The sequence below is a fragment of the Oryctolagus cuniculus genome, chromosome 17 (genome assembly GCF_051225735.1).
Source record: "Oryctolagus cuniculus isolate XC-2025 breed Fujian yellow rabbit chromosome 17, ASM5122573v1, whole genome shotgun sequence".
Classification (NCBI taxonomy): Eukaryota; Metazoa; Chordata; class Mammalia; order Lagomorpha; family Leporidae; genus Oryctolagus; species Oryctolagus cuniculus.
Window position 1 is genome coordinate 66,197,770 of NC_142883.1, and position 7,430 is coordinate 66,205,199.

The 7,430-nt window shown below is 45.2% G+C and overlaps 1 pseudogene; it reads left to right on the top strand.

Moving 5' to 3' along the window:
- The first annotated feature begins 5,149 nt into the window (after nt 1-5,149).
- Nucleotides 5,150-7,136, top strand: LOC138846298 (transcription factor SOX-2-like; annotated as a pseudogene).
- The last annotated feature ends 294 nt before the right edge of the window (nt 7,137-7,430 follow it).

A 7,430-nucleotide genomic window follows, 5' to 3' on the forward strand; every position in this document is an offset into this window, starting at 1 on the left:
ATGTGGCAGAAAAGGCACACTAATCTACTCTTGGTGAGAATGCAACTAGTAAAGACACTATGGAGACAGTTTGGGGATTCCTCAGAAACCAGAATATAGCCCTACTACATGACCCAGCCATCCCAGTTTGCAAATAAAAGTGCTGTCTGTGCCTCAATGTTTATTGCAGCTCAATTCAGAATAGCTAAGACATGGAATCAACCTAAATGCCCATCAACAGAAGACTGGATAAAGATACTATGGGATATGTACTCTATAGATTACTACACAGTGGTAAAAAAAATAAAATTCAGTCATTTGCATTAAAATGGGGAGTCTGGAAAACATCATGCTGAGTGAAATAAGCCAATCCCAAAGGGACAAATATCATATGTTCTCCCTGATCTGTGACAACTGAGCACCTAAAAGGAAACTTGTAGAAGTGAAACTGACACTATGAGAAACAATGACTTGATCAGCCCTTGTCCTGACTGTCGAGAAGGAGCTTACTATTTTATTCTTTTTAGTATTTTTTCTACTTAATACCATTGATTGAACTATTTTAATTAACACACAATTATTCTTAGATGTTTAAATTTAAGTGAAAATTGATCCCTGTTAAAAATAAGAGTGGGAATAAGAAATGGAGGAGAGGTACAGTTTGGTGCATGCTCACTCAGACTTACCACTTAATGGTAGAGCTAGAAACGTGTCATGGAACTCCAAATCCCATTAAGTTGGCAGGTACCAATGCCATCTTACTAGTAAAAATGATCAGTTTAATTCAAAATTGATCATAAAGATAGCATTAGTGTCAAAGGAATCACATAAATAAGACCATTATCTGCTAATAATAATTGATAGAATTAAAAAGTAGAGAATGACCCAACATGGGAAGTGGGATACACAGCAGACTCATAGAATGGCAAATGCCCTAAATAGCACTGTGGCCTCAGAATCAGCCCCTAAGGCATTCGGATCTGGCTGAAAAGCCCATGAGTTTCTCAGGCATGGAAAGCAAAGACACTGTGGCAAAAAATGACCTAAATGAAAAATCTCTGTGAGTGAGATCCCAGTGGAAAGAATGGGCCATCAAAGAATGAGGTACCTTTCTCTGAAGGGAAGAGAGAACTTCCACTTTGATTGTGGCTTTGTCTAAATAAGGTCGGAGTTTGTGAACTCAAGAGGCTTCCATAGCTTTGTGTGATTACTGATGTCATAAATAAGAGGTGTCAATTGTTAAATCAACAACAGGAGTCACTGTGCATTTACTCCCCATGTATGCTCTGTCCTTAATGTGTTCTACTATGAGAATTAACAGCAAAACTAGTCTTCAGACAGTACTTTATACTTTGTGTTTCTATGTGGGTGCAAACTGTTGAAATCTTTACTTAGTATATACTAAGTTGATTTTCTGTATATAAAGATAATTAAAAATGAATCTTAATGAAGAATGGGATGGGACAGGGAGTAGGAGGTGGGATGGTTTGCAGGTGGGAGGGTGGTTATAGGGGGAAGCTGTTAAAATCCAAAAGTTGTACTTTTGAAATTTAATATTTATTAAATAAAAGTTTTCCAAAAAAGTGAATTTGCAAACCATTAGGCTTTCATTTTTAAGTCAATATTTTAATCTTATTTGTTGATTTAAAAGGTTGTGATCATCTTAAGGCTGATAAATAACCCACACTCACATCATTCTTGTTAAATTACTCATGTGGGCATTTGGAGAATTCACCAAAAGATAAATCTTTCTCTCCAAAAAAAAAGTTAGATGCTGCAAGTAGCAAGCAAGTTAGTTAATAATCTCCAAATATATTCCAGTATTACAAATCATTTAAAGTTAGGTAAATAATGATAAACTAAATATTTACTATAATGAAAATGTATTTGTGGGCAGGCACCATGGCTCACTAGGCTAATCCACCGCCTGCAACGCCAGTACCTCGGGTCCTAGTCCCTGTTGGGGTGCCGGATTCTGTCCCGGTTGCTCCTCTAACAGTCCAGCTCTCTGCTGTGGCCCAGAAAGGCAGTGGAGGGTGGCCCAAGTCCTTGGGCCCTGCACCTGCATGGGAGACCAGGAGGAAGCACCTGGCTCCTGGCTTTGGATTGGCACAGCACGGCGGCTGTGGCGGCCATTTGGGGGGTGAACCAATGGAAGGAAGACCTTTCTCTCTGTCTCTCGCTCTCACTGTCTAACTCTGCCTGTCAAAAATAAAAATACTTTGAGATCTGGCACTGTGGCATAGTGGGTAAAGGTAAAGCTGCTGCCTGCAGTGCCGGCATCCCATATGGGTGCCGGTTCGAGACCCGGCTTGTCCACTTCCAATCCAGCTCTCTTCTATGGCCTGGGAAAGCAGCAGGAGATGGCCCAAGTCCTTGGGCCCCTGCACCCACATGGGAGACCCGGAAAAACTCCTGGCTCCTGGCTCCTGGCTTCGGAGTGGCTCAGCTCTGACCGTTGCAGCCATCTGGGGACTGAACCAAGGATGGAAAGCCAACTCTCTCTCTCTCTCTCTCTCTCTCTCTCTCTGCCTCTCCTTCTCTCTGTGTAACTCTGACTTTCAAATAAAATAAATAAATCTTAAAAAAATAAGTAAGCAATTGTAGGTTTTCCTGCTGTCCTCTAAGCAGGACTGGGCTTAGAGGGTTACAGCAGCACAGGGTGAAGGGGAAAGCAATAATGGATCCTAGGATGCTTAGTCACTAACTGAAAAGTGGTGAGCAGGTTTCATCCACAGAAGACTCTGCACTGCATGGAGAACCATGAAGTTTAATGGAGATCCAGAACTAAGCTACTTGTAGATTTTACATGTTGTTGCTGTTGTAACTCTTACGTAAAATAGTTATGCCTCAGCCACTGATCTAATGAAAGTCTGAAATAAGCAGCATAACTCTAATCATTGTTAGGAAATTAGTCTAGTTTCCTTCCATTCTATCCTGAAACTTTATGAACAAAAATGGAAAAAAAGCTTGTGAATCCAAAGTATAGGAAACCCTTGGGAGGAGAGGTATTATATCAATATTTGTCTTTGAATATTAGAATGTTTATTTAAAAACCCTTAAAAATATTCACTCATTAAAAGACATATTCTTACACGTTCATTATATCCAGAAGACATTGTATTTTTAACTTGTCATGTTATCTTAAGGCTAAGTTTGGTAAACAAAATACTCGTAACTAGGTTAATTAACAGTTGGAGAAATTTAGATAAATGTAATTATTCCTATTGCCCTTTTTAGGGTGAACAAACAAATTTTTGTGATAACTAATGGTGTGGCAGATAAAGCTGCTGCCAGTGATCCTAATATTCCGTATGGGTGCCAGTTTGTGTCCCAGTGGCTCCACTTCTGACCCAACTTCCAGCTAATGCCCTGGGTAACACAGAAGAAAATGGCCAAAGTGCTTGGGCCCCTGCTACCCATGGGGGAACCTGGCTCCTGGCTTTGGCCCAGTCAGTTTGTGGCCATCTGGGGAATGAGCTAGTGGATGGAGTACCTCTCTGTCTCTGTGTCTTCCTCTGTGTAACTCTTTCAAATAAATAAACTCAATTTTTTCAAAAAAAGAAAGACTTAGCTATTTTTACTCCATGAATAACTATTTAATATTATTTAAACACTTTAAGGATATATATATATATATATATATATCTTCCAAAAAATTTAAAATATATATGGATGTATATATAAATAAAATAAATTTATAATGGTATGTACCTATATATAAATATATATGAAAATGCTAGGTATATTATATTCCCAAAAGCTTTTGCAGCCACTTCTCTCACCTCAGATGCCTAAGGCCCTCCTGTGATGAACACAGGTTTCCTTTGAGGTCCCAACAGAGAATCTCAGGGCGCCTTCAGCCGCCCAGCTCACAATAACTGTAACCTAGCAACGCCCTTAAACACAAGTGCGCAAGCACGCCTCCAGAGGGTAGTAGATGTAGGTGGACTTGACCGAGTGTTGGGGTCATTGTGGAGACGAACCACTGGAGCCTGTGGAAGCCGTCTGCGCTGACCAGGGCTCAGGTGGTGTGGAATTTCAGGATGCTGAAGGCCTCTTCCGGAGTAGACGCCCTTAAAATCCCTCTCCACAGCTCCTGCTCCTGTTTATGCTCCCGCCACGTCCCCCTGAGTCCTGGGCGGCTGCAGTGGGAATGTAACAGATGCGAAGACAAAGTTGTGCTCTGTGATTTCAGAAACTGGCACATGTGCCATCTAGGTCAATCTTAAGAAATCAAAGCAGGCCGTCCAGAAAAAATGTCTTCAGGCCTCTTGCATTTGCCCAGCCTTTACATTTTCTTTACTTTTAGTTTTTATATTATTTCCCTTAATTGGATTTTTAGTTGATCCATGCATTATTTTGAAACATGGTGTAATATTTATAAACTTTCTAAAATGAGTGTTCACTTGTCCCACAAACAGTTCATGATTTGATGGTATGTTAAGATGCCCCATTGTTTTACTTGAAATTCCTGTTTTTCCCATTTCTGGCTTTTTCATTGTGTTCCATCAAATGTTCTGCTTTTTATTCTTGTTTTTCCTGATCCACGCATTCTTTATTCCATTACCAGCCCCTGTGCCCCATTAAAACAACAGTAGGGAATCCAGCAATCACTACAGTCCAGTTGCACCACAATCCGAGGCTTACTGTGCTTTAAAGCTTTTAACTTTGAGGGAAAAAAGGAGAACTCAAGACAAAGAAACCCACAACCATTACAAACAAGAGTGTCAATTGTTCAATCAACAAAGGGAGTCACTCTGCAGTTACTCCCCATGTAGCATCTCTGTCCTTAATGTGTTGTACTTTGAGAATTAACGGTAAAAAATGTCTTCAAACAGTACTTTACACTTTGTGTGTCTATGTGGGTATAAACTGTTGGAATCTTTACTTAGTATATATACTAAGTTGATCTGTGTATAAAGATAATTAAAAATGAATCTTAACGAAGAATGGGATGGGAGAGGAAGTAGGAGATGGGATGGTTTGTGGGCGGGAGGGTGGTTATGGAGGAAAAAACCGCTATAATCCAAAAGTTGTACTTCTGAAATTTATATCTATTAAATAAAAGTTTTCAAAACAATACAAGTATTAGAGCAATTCTAAGCATTTTACAATCTGATGCCCCAGAAGGGCTCCAGTCTTGGGGTCAGCGCTCAGAGAGAGGCCGATGACCTCAGCTTCGCCCCAGGACGACCAGCAGGTGAGAGACTTCAGAAATCCTCTCGGTGCTGGGACAGCCAGGAAGCAGTCAGTCTTCCTGGAGTCCAGACAGGCCACGCGCAGAGCGGACGCTAGAGGGCAGCAGAGGACGAGCGCACACAGCGCCGTGCTGAAAAACATGACGGAAGCAGGTGTTCAGGTTGAAAAATATTTGTGTTATCCAGAGAAAACCCCATGAGAACCGAAAGATGGTGAATTTTCTATCTCCATGGTTTGGCCAAAGCGCAAACCACTGGTCAGAGGCAGACAAAGCCCTCTTAGTCTGGGTAGATGAGAGTAAAGAAAGCAGATGCCACGGGCAGAGACAGCACTGGGAATCAGGACACTAGTTGAGGAGACTTTTGTATGCCTCCATCCCCAGAGGTATGAACCTTTGCCGATTCAAGCCTCACAGATTCTTCCTGTTATATATAAACAAACATAACGACAATAGAAGATGGTTGTTTATTAGCTTGTTCCAAAATGTATCAGGAGTTGTCAAGGCATAGAAGAGAGTGTTGGCAAAAGGGGAAAGTAGTTTGCTGTCTCTTTAAGACCGAGACCGAGAGAAAGAAGAGAACGAAAAGCCTTTCCAGTAATAATGATAATAATAATAATAACAACAACAACAACAGTTGGTGGTGGTGGCGGTGGCAGCGGCTGGAGACCGAGGGAAGCGCTGCTTTTTGATCCCGATTCCAGTCTCTCAGTCTCTCTCTCTCCTGCTCTCTCTCTCCGCCAAATCTCTCCTCATCTGGTCTCCTCGGGAAGCCCCGAGGAGGTGCTCACAGCACCTCTGCCCCTTCCCCTCCTCCTCTCGCCCCGCCCGCAGGCCCCGAGTCCCAGCCACCAAGGGTCGGGCCAGGCCCGCGCACAGCGCCCACAGGTGCAACAGGACCGAGACGGAGCCGGAGCCGCCGGGCCCGCGCACACACAGCGCCCGCAGGTACAGCAGGATGGAGACGGAGCGGAGCCGCAGGGCCCGCGGCAGACTTCAGGGCTCGGGGGGGGGGGGGCCGACAACCACAACAGTCCGGATCGCGTCAGGCGGCCCATGAACGCCTTCCTGGTGCGGTCCCGCGGGCAGCGGTGCGAGATGGCCCAGGAGAACCCCGCGATGCACAACTCGGAGATCAGCAAGTGCCTGGGCGCCGAGTGGAAACCCTTGTGGGAGATGGAGAAGCGGGCGTTCACCGACGAGGCCGAGTGGATGCGAGCGCTGCACGTGGAGGAGCACAGGGTTATAAATTCCGGCCCCGGGGGATCAGTGCACGCTGCCTGGCAGGCTGCTGGACCCAGCGGCCACAGCAGGTGAGCGGGGTGGGGGGCGGGTGCCGGCCTGAGCGCAGGCGCGAACCAGCGCGTGGACAGCTACAGCGCAATGCAGGACCCGCTGGGCTGCCTGCAGCTCCCGGCACCGCCTAGATGCAGCCCAGGCAGCCTGCGATGTGAGCGCGCTGCAGTACAACTCCAGGAGCAGTTCCAGGACATGCATGGAGGGCTCTCCCACCTACAGCACGTCCTACTCGCAGCAGGGCACTCCGGCATGGCGCTAGGCTCCAAGGGCTTAGGGGTCAAGTCCAAGGCCAGCTCCAGCCCCGTGGTTGCCTCTTTCTCCCACTCCAGGAAGCCCTGGAATACGGCATGTTGATGACTAGGCCCAATGCCTGTCCCGGAGTCGATGTTCCTAATCAATATATTCCATGGATCATATAGAGCCTGATCACCTGGAAGGCCCCCTTGGTGTCTAGCTGAAGTCTTCCATGAGGCAATTCTAACAACTTCGCTCTTCCCCAGTTATTAATGGGGCAAAAATGTCTGCAACTGAAAATCCACGAGCACCCACTCCTTCCAAATCGCTCTCTGCCTCCCAAACAGTTTTTAAGAAACAGGACAAAGATGGAGACATTTGTCTGGATAGAGGGAGCCAGTCGATTTTCAGCTAAAATACTGCTCTTGACTCAATCACAATCAAAATCTCAGAGCCTGGGGATGGTGTTGTGGCATAGCAGATAAAGCCACCAGCTACAACACCAGCGTCCCATGTGGGAGTTGGTTCGAGTCTTAGCTGTTCCACTTCTGATCTAGCTCCCTGCTCAGTGGCCTGAGAAAGCAGTGGATGATGGTCCGAGTGTCTGGGCCCCTGCTACCCATGTGTGTGACCTCGATGAAGCTTCTGGCTCCTGGCTTCCACCTGGCCCATTGCTGGCCATTGTCCAATCTGGGTAGTGTACCAGCAGTTGGAAGCT